This window comes from Hylobates moloch, unplaced genomic scaffold, assembly GCF_009828535.3.
Source record: "Hylobates moloch isolate HMO894 unplaced genomic scaffold, HMol_V3 SCAFFOLD_9, whole genome shotgun sequence".
NCBI lineage: Eukaryota > Metazoa > Chordata > Mammalia > Primates > Hylobatidae > Hylobates > Hylobates moloch.
The window spans coordinates 96,854,356-96,869,127 of NW_026652284.1; the positions used below are offsets into that span (position 1 = coordinate 96,854,356).

Sequence of the window (14,772 nt, forward strand, 5' to 3'; positions counted from 1 at the left end):
CAAAGTCCAAGTGAGATAATTTATCAAGCAAATTAAATTCTGTGATTAGTATAATTCATTCACTATGGGTAAAGTAGTTAAAAATCTTTCCTAATTCTCAAAGATGTTCATCAAAACCACTTAATACCAGCTGAAGGGAAACTGAGAGCAGTACTTTATTCTTAAAACATGAAATAGATATTTTAAATGCACATAGTTATATCAAACAGTAACTAATTGAATTATACCAAACATCCTTATGGTACTCACTACCATATGATAATTATGATCCAAGCAAAAAACTAAAGAAAAGCAAGGTCAGATGAACTTAATATTCAACTGCTGTACTTTTAGCTTTCCATTTTTTTATGTTGGACAGGTTTTCTAGTTCTAAGGTTTGCCTAGCTGTTGAACTTATACCTCCTTACAATTTTGGTTTAGCCAGAGCCTTCCTTCAAAAAAAAAAAAAAAAAAAAAATTGCAATAAAAGAAATTATGGTCTAAATCGCAAAGATGACAAGAAACCTTAGCAATTTAAATAGACAAGCCTTGAAATAATACTGTGATCAAAGTATCAAGCAGCCTAATATAACCCAGCTGGCTCAGGCTTATCATATATGGTACTCATTACCACAATTGCACTATTTAATCTACTTCCTGGTGTCAACAAAAACTTTCTGTTATTAATTTCTCCCAGTTATGGATCTGCTTAAATTATTGCACTTTCTGATAAGACAACCCTTTGTCCAAAAAATTTTTTAAAAAGGAGCAGGTCTTATTTTAAATGTTTTAGAAATGGAATCACGGTTAGTAAAACCACAGAAACCATGGTGGCTTTGTATATTAGCCATCTATATAAGGGTATGTTAATTTCTATGGAGGTAATAGATGACTCATGGTTAACACAATTTTGTAAGGGATCACGTTTTATCAAAAAGGTAACCATATGCACATATGCAAAAAGAACTATTCTACAAATTTTTGAAATTCAAGTAAGAGATGTATCCACTGACAAAGGTATACAGATTAGATTCTGCTAGCCAGTCCTCTCATCCATACACAACTTCATCACTCATATAGATCCTTGTTGGGTTACAACTTGTAAGATTTTGAAGCTATAGCTCTTATTGTCTTTAAGTAGTTTAATGTTTCTTAGGAACTTGCTTTTACACATAATTTGTTTCCAAAAAGACTCCATTTAGGCAAAGTAAAAATGCTAGGATTATTAAATCTACCTCAACATTGTGCCAAACACTGAAGCAGCAAAAAATTAAATAAAAAAATACAAAGAGATAAATAAGAAAAGGGTAGCATGATCATGATTACTGTCACTGGATTTACTGGTCTGTCTCAGCCACAGGTACCAGCACATTAAAAAGATGAATTGTGAGAGTTGCTCACGGTGCACACCTTCATTTTTTACAAAGAGCTAGTTGGACTGGTTACAAAGGAGTCACTAACTGCTCAGTGTTTCATGAGTGGCACCCAGCGTTCACACAGATTCCTTACAGTTAACTGATCCATTTCCTTTCCATTCTCTCTTCTCTTTCATTCTGCTTGCCCAGATGGCAGTCACAGCAGATTGGAAGCATTGCACAACATACTACTTAACCATACTGTGTACTCAGTGAAGAAGGAAATTCACATGACAGGCTTTATCAGTATTGTCTGTTTAAGTCATCTGCAAAGCAATGTATTCTAGAAAGTCTTCCTGTGTCATCAGTCAGGCACTGATTTCCTAAGTCAAATTAAACCATCTATTCAAACTATTATTTGTAATTGCATTCAGTGATATTTAATAAAAACATATTTTTCTTCCCCTACCCTACCCAGCTTGATCTGTACTTTCAGTTAGTTTCTCCATTCCATGCAGCAAAATAGTAGAGGCTGTGCTGACTTTCAGCAGGGAAATGGGTTTAGTGTCTGTATATATTCAACCACCACTAATTTTTTGTTGACCTTCATTTTTACTTAATATAATACCTAGTGTACACCCACAAACTTAACTTTCTAAAAATCTGGTGTTAAATTTAATATCATTTGATTTCAGTTGTGCTGATAGTAAATGATAACGCCAAGAAGCAGCCTTTTAAGTAAATACAATAAGTCTACAAGTCACAACTGCAGGCAACTGCATCACTCACTGTGCTTCTGAAAACATACTGGAATTACTGCCACCTCCCTAAATTGTGATGGATTATATATTAGATGGGCATACTGGGGTTTCTGGTTCTGCATTTGCCATTAATTTTAAACTTGGGCATCTCTGGGACTCAGTTTCCCATCTGCTAAAATAATTACAAAAGTTCCTCCTGTGATTCTCTTTGTAAACATGAAAAGTAAGGCTGTAGAGACTCAAGACTCCAATTAGCAGTAAAGCCAGAACTCCATCAGTAGCCAGAACTCAGTGTAGATTTCCTGTTATGCCTATCTGAAAGTTTGCCATATATAAGAAATATATATATTTGCTATACATACATTTTAGAAATATATTCTATTTTAGAAATTTTCTCAACTAAGAACTATAACGGTATATGTGTACACACATTGCTTCCATAATTGGATACTAGCATCTTTTCAGGTTGCCCAGAAGATGAGGAGACAATTTAGACAGAAATGTAAATCTGGATTCTGAAAAAAACATCAGTCTCACTGTTGGTCACATCAAACATCTCCGAAACGGGCAGGGAGGCAAACCAGATATGGCTTACAATGATCTTAATACTGCATACAGCATCTATACCACCCTATTCCCCATTTTATCAACAGAGAAAATAGCTCATACCCATCAAGGTATTTTATCATCATCCTTTATACAACTCCTCATCCTCTTCTAGTACTGAATCTTTTTAATGTTTTATTTTATCTTTTTTCATGGGGTTGGTGATGCTGGCAGTTGAAGGAAGAAGAGAAATTAAAATATTAAGAAGAAATAATCCACATTGCCAATAATCCTGGTAGTAGACGTTTTAAAAAACTGAGTACATTTAAAGTATTGGAAGTTGCTACCAAATGACAATGAATTAAAAATGAAAATAAAAGTACTTGTAATATGACAAAGAAAAAAAGATGGTCAACTTACAAATTTTCAAGAACACAAGTATCTTATGAAACAAATACATTCAGAATGACTTTGAATTACAAACTTGGAGATACACAGTTAAGTAAATATGTGTTTATAACCCCAAGACATTCTCCAGGTAAACAAAAATATATTCCAGACACGTTTACCTGCATATTAACATAACATTCACCTTTCAATAATCTGATTCACTAACATAATGCACTAAAACAAGTCCTCCTCATGCTTCTCATGTTCAAGTCAAATACACTGCTTAAAACCGCCAAGTTCTATAAATAACAAACATTTCAAAAAATATCTGTAGCAGAAATGTAGGTAAGCAAGGGCCAAAGTGCCCAGCACACAGTTTCCACTCAAATATTGGTTTGATGAATAAACAACAAAAGAAGAAAGAAAGAAAAGCAAAAAGGAGACACTAAAGTGAGAGCAGATGAGCCTGGAATCTACAGTGACTTGAGAACAACTGGAATTTGTAGGATTGCTGCTGCTGCCGCCGCCGCTGCTGCTGCTGCTGCTGTCATTGCTGTCTGCTGAGGATAACAGCATCCCACAAGTCTAGGGAGCCCCACTGAGGGCTCTGCTGCCAAACTCCTTCTACCACAGACGCTGGTTGTGAGGTTAGTAGCCTACCACCAAAACATGTCTGCACAAGGTAGTCACCCACCCAATTCTATAAACCAGAAAAAAGATGAGTACGTTTCTGCAAAGACCACTGGAATAATTGTATGGTCCTCTCACCGGTCACAGGAAAGAAGGGCTGTCTGTCTATTAAAAGACAATGTCTGTAGGTTAGATGTCAAAGGGCAAAAAAAACGGTAAATATGTATATGACGGTAAGGAAAGAGGGAGATGTGGGGCTTCATTGTAACCCTACACCATTACATTATTACTTAAAGTCAAAATAAATACTGCCTTTGTTTTCAACTATATCAGAAAGCATCTAAAATGTACTGAGTAAAAATTACTGGTAGAAAAAAGCATTAAATAATACTCATGGTGGAGAAGTGTTAACGGTATGAAAACACAATTCTGAAACTGCTAATAGGTAAGTCACGAAGAATAATCTCAAACAGATAAAAGAACAATCTCAAAACAGATAAAAGTTCCACAAACTATCAAAATTTCACCTGGAGAGAGATGAATATAAAGCAAACAGAACACTTTACTGGCATAACTAAGATAGCACTCTTTTAGGATGAAGGGCAGTCTGGAAAACTCAGTATTAGCACCAAAACATCAAATGTAATTATAATTAATTATCGATCTGTAAAACATACTTTAGGTAATATATTTAATTGGGGGAATGAAACTGAGTGCCATTTCTCTTAGGCAAGATAGGAAGCAAGTATGAACTTGAAAAAAAAGAAATAGCAAGGATCTTCGGTTACATACTGTAATTGTGACTTTTTGACATTTTAATTAGTACTAAAACAGTTCATTTTAATGGCGATTAAAGTTTAGTAATAAATTCAAATATCTTTACCTAAAGTTGCTGTGGGTCAAAAGTAAGACAGTTTTTATTTAATTAAAATTTAAACCACTGGGAACAGTAATTTAAGGATTACATTTTTAGACTTGGGAAACTTAGGAATTTTAAATACTATTTAAGCACTGTATCCACCTGTAATTTTCAAATCTTACAGTATTACTTTAAGTCTGCACAAAATTTGAACAGGTTTTACTTGGCTTCTTTCCAAACCATAGCACTTATGCTTTGGGGACTAAGGGAGAGTATAGTGTAAAGCGCTTTAATTTCTTTAAGCAGAAAAATCTTTTACCTTGACCACATTTTCAAAAGTATATCCTTTCATGCACAAGAGTTTCTCAACTCATTTTTAAAAAAGAAAAGAAAAAGAACTAAACTGTAAAACATGAAGTAAACGCAAAAATATTTTTCAAGCTTTCAAAATGAAGCTAGACTTTGTTCCTACTACTGTATTTAAAATCTTGAGACACTCAAACTGAAAGAACCAAAAAGCCATGAAAATACGAGAACTGATGCTTCCTATTCAGATTTTGCTTCTCATATATTCTAATCACCTTAATAAACCAAAAACCGAACACATAAAGTAAATTTAGGTTTTTAAGTTAAAGTTTCACGTCACAAGCCAGGCTTTTCTGAGTGATCCAAAAAAATTGTAGTGAGCAGTAATCTAAAGTTCATTGCCCTGATTATTTAGCAGTAAATCACTAAATGTGAACAGTTTTAACATTTTCAAAATACTATGTAACAAAAAGATGAGTACCAAGGGGAATTATATCATAATTCAGTATACAGATTCTCTCTAGTTACCTGCATACATAATGCTTCTAAAATCAAGTTATCTATTCAGTATTTTACTAAATATTTTAAATAGAACCAACTGCAACATGGGCCCCGAGGTTCTATAAACATAACACTAACATCATTATCAGGAGAACTTTCATGTATAAAAACAAACGTCAAAAACAACTTCTCTACCTGGATACTAAAGCAACAGCAATATCTCAAAAGTATTTTCAAGGAATCTGAACAACAAAGATGTTAAAAAATATATACATATTAGTTTGTTCTTGATTTCTAGAGGTGTGTGTGCCACTTATGAGGACCCAGATATACAAATAATCAGAACACATTCAAAAGACACAACTTTCTTGTTTAACAGTTTCTTAAAATTGCAACTGACATCTATCTATAGAATCAAACTTCACCTCTCCTGTGAAGTCAACCCCCAAAAGGAATTAGTGGCTGATAGCTGAGTGTTCGCATCATTTTTCCCTTCCGTAGTCTAGACTTACATCAATTCTGTTTTACAATTTTTTTTATGTACGCACTTGTTTCTCCCACTTAAAATTTTTAAGGCAGTAACCAGGATTTGGTGTCTTTGTATCTTTTTCACTTCCCACTCAAGTAATTTGCTGGCTAAATGCTGAAGTGAATTACGGTGGACTAATTTTTTTTTCTGGATATTTGAAACATTTTATCATACCTCCACACTTGACCACAATGATACAAGGTCACTAGGTAAACATGCTATTTTTCTCCAGTAAACTACAAAACATACCCCAAAACTGTCTACATATTATTTCTAACATGTCTACCAAAAATATATCATTTTTAAAAATGCAACAAAAGAAACAGAAGTTTTCAAAAAATCTGTCAAACAGACCACAATGATCACTGACTATTCATCTGTATGGGGGTAAGACAAAATAATAAGTAAACACATGTCTATTCACAAAATGTCCCCATCTGTCTAAAAAATATTAAAAGCTTTCTCTGTCCAAATTCAACACTTCTCTGAGCTCAAAAGCAATACAAAGGTGAAATAGTAACCACAGACTAGGTTTCCAGCAGTTTTACCCTGGGTGTGGGCTGCAGGAAAGCTAAGAAGAGAAGGAAGGTGAGATTTGAGGAAGCAAGTAACTAAGCAGAGATTTTCTCCAATGTAAAATATGACTAACTTGCACAGAGAGCACTGCAAATAACATCACCATACAAACTTATTCTCTCCAACCTCAGTCACACAAAAATAACCCTATGCTGGGAAAAATTACTCTAAATACATCAATATTTTAATTACAGTTTTGTCAATTCATATTTTAGCCTCTGAAAGGATTGATTCTACAACTCTGCTTTTCTTTTGAAAACTTAAACAAAATATGTTAACAGTCGACACTAGCATTTCTTACTCCAACACCAAACTTGATTAATACAAAAACAAATAATTTTCAAGTAACAATTTTCTCCTACTGAAAATGAAAAAAACAGACAAAAGCTATGTGTTGTATTTATCACTACAATGTGCATTATCACTTTAATAATTATACATGGTGCACACATGAATACTGTCTGAGTAAAAAGATATTATTTTATTCCCCTAACTGAATTTTAGGAGTACAATGCAGTCTTCATGCTTCATTTTGAAATCAACCTATTTTGAAGGCTAAGGATCATCCTTTGTGTGTAGTAAGCAAAATAAAAAATCGGCCACTCCAAATATGAAAATTATGGATTTGGCTCTGATGCAAAATAAAGTAAGCTTCTTGTATCACCTGAAATAGTAAATCAATTTAGCCTGCTGAAAAGCAAGGCAGTGAGTTATTGAATCTGTGTTTAATTCAGTGCACTTTATAACATATTTAAGGAATTCAGTTGTATAAAACAGTATCTGAATCTTATCAGATGAAAATATTTTTCCCTTTTAGCAAGCCTTGGGTTGCATGTTTGAGAAAACAAATTAGTCTCCAGTTCTGCTAAGCTTGATAATAGTGCCCCCTAATGGGAATTTTAGTATGAGTTTTTCTACTCTTTTTTTTGTTTGTTTGAAAAAGCATATATTCTCTAATATGATCAAATTATTTCACTTTCAACTAGAAGGTAAATTCTGTAATATAAAAGTTTATAAAGACTGAATCCACTCAAAGGAGAGTTACCACATGTGCAGAAACAAACTGTGAATAAAGAGAGAGACAAGCAATAGAAAACTTATAATAACAGTTTTCTAGGTTTTGAATCATCCAGTAACATATTCTAACACAGCACAATACAAAACATTAATCTCATAAGGAAATTAGCATTCTCATTGTTTCTAGTACTCAAGTGAGCAATTAAAAAGATACCAGAGTCAGAAAAAAATTGGTTCAGAAGTTATTCTATGTTGCACAGCTCCAAAGTATAAAGCTGAGATTTCCACCCAGGTTTTTTGGCCTCATACCATTATCTTTCCACAATGCCTAGTCACAGGTCAGCAACCATGAATTACAACTTAATATGTGTTTTCTTTTTAAATGAAAAAGGCACTAAAACTAAAGCAAAAACTACCTATTCTGATACTTCCTGGGTGTGCCAGTGAAACAAACATCCTATAGTATCAGTATTTTCGTTTCAGTGCTCAAAATACACTCTGAGCTCAGTCAAGATTAAAGGCAACATCAAGAACAAATATCACACAAAAAGTTATCAATTTATGATGAAAGAGGATTTACTGTCTTATTCTTTAACTTTACAGGAGAGGGAGAACAATAAGACATGAAGTTACATAAATTACAGGTGGTCAAAATTTCTTTAAGGGTCAGACAGTAAATATTTCAGGCTTAGAACCCACATGGTCTCAGCCACAACTATTCAACTGTGCCACTGTAGCGGGAATGAAGCCACAAAAAATATGTGAATGGGCATCACCGTGTCCCTACAAAACTTTATTTACAAATCAGATCACTGTTTGTCAATCTCTGATTTAAACCATTTATTAACATTCCACTTTTGGAAAACAGATTAAAAATCTCCTGTTTACATGAGGCACCAAAACAAACAATTGAAATGTATACTCATTAAAATTATGAAATATTTGGTATATTACCTCCCCAAGATGGAAGGCACAAAAAAAGATCTTTCTCTGAATAACCGCTAGTTTTAGAGAGCACAAAACAACAGAAAAGCAGTAAGAAATGCAATGGGTCTTTACCATGATTTTTAAAAATCAACATACAGGACTATTCTAATATATATCCATATAACAGAAAATTACAGTTTTTATCTAAGTTTAATAAAAATCTACTGGTGACTACATTTTAATGCCCATTAATACACAGTATATGGGTTAGCAAGGAGGTGAAAAACCTCTACAAGGAAAATTACAAAACACTGCTCAAAGAAATCACAGACTACACAAACAAATGGAAACACATCCCATGCTCATGTATGAGTAGAATCAATATTGTGAAAATGACCATACTGCCAAAAGCAATCTATAAATTCAATGCAATCCCCATCAAAATACCACCATCATTCTTCACAGAACTAGAAAAAACAATCCTAAAATTCAAATGGAACCAAAAAAGAGCCTTCATAGGCAAAAGAAGACTAAAGCAAAAAGAACAAACCTGGAGGAATTACATTACCCGACTTCAAACTACTGTAAGGCCATAGTCAGCAAAACAGTATGGTACTGGTATAAAAACATGAATATAGACCAATGGAACAGAATAGAGAAACCAGAAATAATGCCAAATACTTAAAGAGTTAACTGACTTCGACAAAGCAAACAAAAACACAAAGTGGGGAAATGACACCCTATTCAACAAATGGTGCTGAGATAATTGGCAATCCACATGTAGAAGAATGAAACTGGATCCTCATCTCTCACCTTATACAAAAATCAACTCAAGATGGATCAAAGACTTAAATCTAAAACCTGAAACCATAAAAATTCTAGAAGCTAACATTGGAGAACCCCTTCAATACACTGGCTTAGGCAGATTTCACAACCAAGAACCCAAAAGCAAATGCAACAAAACCAAGATAAACTGACAGGACTTAATTAAACTAAAAAGCTTCTGCACAGCAAAAGAAATAATCAGCAGACTAAACAGACAACCCAGAGTGGGAGAAAATCTTCACAATCTATATAACTGACAAAGGAATAATATCCAGAATCTACAACGAACTCAAACTAAGTCAGCAAGAAAAAAACAATTGCATCAAAAGTGGGCTAAGGACATGAAAGAAGATGTATACAAGTGGCCAACAAACATATGAAAAAATGCTCAAATCACTAATTATCAGGGAAATGCAAATCAAACCCACAATGCAATACCACCTTACTCCTAGCTAAAATGTCCATAATAAAAAAAAAAAAAATTACAGATGTTGGCCTGGATGGGGTGAAAAGAAAACACTTTTGGAGGGAATGTAAACTAGCAGAATCACTATGGAAAACAGTGTGTGGCGACTCCTTAAAGAACTAAAAGTAGATCTACCATTTGATCCAGCAATTCCACTCCTTGATATCTACCAAGAAGAAAAGAAGTCATTATACAAAAAACATACTTGTACACGTATGTTTATAGCAGCACAATTTGCGATTGCAAAAATATGGAACCAGCCCAAATGCTCATCAATCAATCAGTGGATAAAGCAAATGTGGTGCATATATATATATATATCATGGAATATTATTCAGCCATAAAAAGTAACAAAATAATGGCATTTGCAGCAACCTGGATGGAATTGGAAACCATTATTCTAAGTGAAGTAACTCGGGAATGGAAAACCGAACATCATATGTTCTCATTCACAAGTGGGAGCGAAGCTATGAGGATGCAAAGGCCTAAGAAGGATACAATGGGTTTTGAGGAATTGGGGAAAGGGTCGGGGGGTGGTAAGGGTTGAAAGACTACACACTGCATACAGTGTACACTGCTCAGGTGATGGGTGAACCAAAATCTTAGAAATCACCACTAAAAAACTTATTCATGTAACCAAACACCACCTGTTCCCCAAAAACCTATTGAAATAAAAAATATATATATTAAAATTAATAATAAAACCTGTTTCCCCCAAAAAAGAAAAAAAAAGTTAGGAGTTACATTATATTGAAAATGATAATTGTGATAAAAACACAAAAGAATAAAGAAAAATTACTATGGTGGGAAACAAAATGAAGACAGAAATAATTATGTCCAACATCTGTATATCTAGAAATACGTGAACAGTACATTCGAGGCCAGGAGGAAGGAGCCTTAGTTTAATAACTGACCATTGGATCATATCAGAATTCACTGTCTTTGTGAGGACAATGGATTGAGAAACAGCACTTGGCAAGTTTGTAATCTTCTCTCAAATCAGAGTTGGGTGAAATATCAACTGCATAATAATGGGCCCTTTAATTCTGAATAAAAGACAGAGTTACTAACTTGGCATTTTTTTCAGAGCTACAGTTAGAACGGAAACTGTGGCTATCACCATCAAGCCTGTCATATCTCACCAACTTCTTAGAGAAACTATGGCAAGGCTCTGGAAGACAAAAAAAAGTAAATGTTTATAGGGAATGAATAATCTGAGATGAAAAAGAAAGAGTGGAAAGGATAAGAAGAAACATTTAAATGGACAGAATGTAATATGGGAAAGTCCACCCTCAAAATGTTTGAATGGAAAGCATAGCCATCCAGGAAAAAGGCCAGATAGAGGACAGCACACAAATAAAAAACAGGGAATGTTACCATCACCAAGAACAGTCATTCTAAAGGGTTGAGGAGTAAATGGTTGTCAGAAAATTTATGAATATTTTTTAAATTCTCATGAAAAATAAAATGGAGAGATCAATGCAGATATTTAAAAAAAAAAAAAGAATATATGGGTTAGGTGAAAGAATCTAAAATTTAAATCTATCACGAGATTAAGAAAAACTAAAGAAGACTGTTGTAGATTTTTCACATGTATAAGAAAAATGACAATTCCCATTAATTTCTAAAGGCAGACCAAGAAAAACTTATTTACTTGTTTTACACAAAAAGCGGATTTCAGATACGGAATAATGACCTACACTCAACATCCTTTAACCTCTGGCACACACTTCACTAACAGTCTAAGAACAATATATTATAGTAGAAAAACCACGGTATTTGGAACCCAGCCAGCTACCAGTTTCAGTCCCTATATTACCAATTCCTAGTTAAATGATTTCTGATAAGTTATTTATGTCACTAAACATCAGTATCCTAATTCTGGAAAATGGGACTGAAAAGACCTTCAACTGTGCAGATTAACAACTAATCATAGTCAATTTACATACAGTACACAGAAGACAATGCCTATTTTTTATTACTTAATGCTAAACTTAAGTCTCTATCTCAGGGCTGTTAAAATATTTTTTAACATTTACAATTGTTTGATTTAAATTTAAAATTTTTTTAAATTGAAATTTTAAAAACCTGAATTGTTGTAATGTTTTTAAATTTAAATTTTTACATTAAAAAATATTAAATGTTTTCATTTAAATGTTTAACATGCATGTTCATGCTCATTTTCTCTCTTGCCTGCCACCATCTAAGACATGCCTTTTGCTTTCTGCCATGATTGTAAGGCCTCCCCATCCACGTAGAACTATGAGTCCATTAAATCTCTTTTTCTTTATAAATTGCCATGTCTCGGGTATGTCTTTATCAGTGGCGTGAAAACGGACTAATACAGTAAATTGGCACCAAGAGTTGGGTGCTGCTGTAAATACCCGAAAATGTGGAAGTGACTTTGGAACTGGATAACAGGCAGAGGCTGAAACAGCTGGGAGGGCTCAGAAGACAGAAAAACTGTAGGAAAGTTTGGAACTTCCCAGAGACTTGTTGAATGGTTTTGACCAAAATGCTGATAATGATATGGATAACAAAATCCGGGCTGAGGTGATCTCAGAGGAACTTGTTGGGAACTGTAATAAAAATGACTCTTGCTATGTTTTAGCAAAGAGACTGCTAAATGATTTGTGGAACTTTGAACTTGAGAGAGATGATTTAGGGTATCTGGTAGAAAAAATTTCTAAGCAGCACAGCATTCAAGAGGTGACTTGGGTGCTGTTAAAATCATTGTTTTTTTTTTTTTTTAGATGGAGTCTTGCTCTGTCACGCAGGCTGGAGTGCAGTGGCGCGATCTCAGCTCACTGCAAGCTCCGCCTCCCAGGTTCACACCATTCTCCTGCCTCAGCCTCCCCAGTAGCTGTCCCCAGGCGCCCGCCACCACACCCGGCTAATTTTTTCTATTTTTTTTTTTTTTAGTAGAGACGGGGTTTCACCATGCTAGCCAGGATGGTCTCCATCTCCTGACCTCGTGATCCGCCTGCCTCGGCTTCCCAAAGTGCTGGGACCACAGGCGGGAGCCACAGCACCCAGCCAAAATTATTCAGTTTTAAAAGGGAAACAGAGCATAAAAGTTTGGAAAATTTGCAGCCTAGCAATGCGATAGAAAAGAAAAGCCCACTTTCTGAGGAGAAATTCAAGCAGAAATTCGCATAATGAGGAGCCAAATGTGAATCTCCAAGACAATGGGAAAAATGTCTCCAGGACATGTCAGAGACCTTCACAGCAGCAGCTCCCATCACAGGCCTAGAGGCCTAGGAGGAAAAACTGGTTTTGTGGGCCCTCCTGCTGTGTGTAGCCTAGGGACTTGGTGGCCTGCATCCTAGCCACTCTAGCCATGGCTAAAAGGGACCAAGATACAGCTTGGACTTTGGTTTCAGAGGGTGCAAGCCCCAAGCCTTGGCAGCTTCCACGTGGTGTTGAGCCTGCAGGTGCCCAGAAGTCAAGAACTGAGGTTTGGGAACTTCTGCCTGAATTTCAGAGGATGTACAGAAATGCCTGCACATCCAAGCAGAAGTTTGCTGCTGGGGCAGGGCCCTCATGTAGAACCTCTGCTAGGGCAGTGCAAAAGGGAAATGTGGGGCTGAAGCCCCCACACAGAGTCCCCACTGGGGTACTGCCTAGTGGAGCTGTGAGAAGATGGCCACCGTCCTCCAGACCACAGAATGGTAGATCCACCAACAGCTTGCACCATGCACCTAGAAAAGCCACAGACACTCAATGCCAGCCCATGAAAACAGCCAGAAGGGAGGCTGTACCCTGCAATGCCACAGGGGCAGAGCTGCCCAAAGCCACAGGGACAGAGCTGCCCACTTCTTGCATTAGCTTGCCCTGAATGTGAGACATGGAGTCAAAGGAGATCACTTTTGGAGCTTTAAGATTTGACTGCCCCACTGCATTTCAAGACTTGCCTGGGGCCTTCAGCCCCCTCATTTTGGCTCATTCTCCCATTTGAAACAGGTGAATTTATCCAATGCCTGTACCCCCATCATATCTAGGAAGTAACTAACTTGCTTTTGATTTTACAGGATCACAGGTAGAAGGAACTTGCCTTGTTTCAGATGAGACTTTGGACTGTGGACTTTTGAGTTAATGCTGAACTGAGTTAAGACTTTGGGGGAAAGTTGGGAAGGCATGATTGGTTTCGAAATGTGAGGACATGAGATTTGGAAGAGCCGGGGTGGAATGATATGGTTTGGCTGTGTTGCCACCCAAATCTCATCTTGAATTGTGGCTCCCATAATTCTCACATGTTGCGGGAGGGACTCAGTGGAAGATAACTGAATCATGGGAGCGGTTGCCCCCATACTGTTCTTGTGGTAATGAATAAGCCTCAAAAGATCTGATGATTTTATAAGGGGAAACCCCCTTCTCTTGGTTCTCGTTTTCTTTCTTGCCTGCCGCCATGTAAGACATGCCTTTCACCTTCCACCATGATTGTGAGGCCTTCCCAGCCATGTGGAACTGTGAATCCATTAAACCTCTTTTTCTTTGTAAGTTACCCAGTGTGGGGTATGTCTTTATCAGCAGCGTGAAAATGGACTAACACAAATAACATACACTTGTGTCCTTGCTAGCCAACTTAAGTAATTTTACCAATAAAGCTGAAGTCCTCTGTGTCCCCTCTATGCCTCCCCTTCCAGAGGTAACTATTACTCTGAATTTGGTGTTTATTATTCTCATGCATGTTTATACTCTTACTACATATGTATATATCTCTTATCAGTATGTAGTATTATATTTTTTTAAATTTCACACAAATAGCAGCATGTAGTGTACATTCTGGAGCTTGCTTTTTCTCTAACCCAAGTGAAGAAGCAGAGAAAACTGGCAGGAAAACCAAAGAATTGAGGTTTTGTTTTTCTTATCAGTTACAAGATCCTAAATGATCATTTTTTAAAAAAAATCTACTCTCGCAAAGTCTACCTATGTAAATCCAAACACACAGTTATTCTTCTGTTCTCAGTTTTCCAATCTGTAAAATTAGGGTAATAATCTGTGCTTCTTACTCCATGTGAAACTTTTGAAATAAACATTCTTTTAAGATTTTGAAAATAAAAGCTTGTAGAAATTTAAAAAATAAAGTACACGTTTGTGAAATA

The 14,772-nt window shown here is 35.7% G+C and overlaps 1 protein-coding gene across 1 annotated transcript in view; it reads right to left on the reverse strand.

Annotated features, from left to right (window-relative positions):
• The window catches only part of EIF3H (eukaryotic translation initiation factor 3 subunit H), a 111,848-nt gene that overhangs the window by 62,355 nt on the left and 34,721 nt on the right, over nucleotides 1-14,772 (reverse strand). The window lies entirely within an intron of this gene.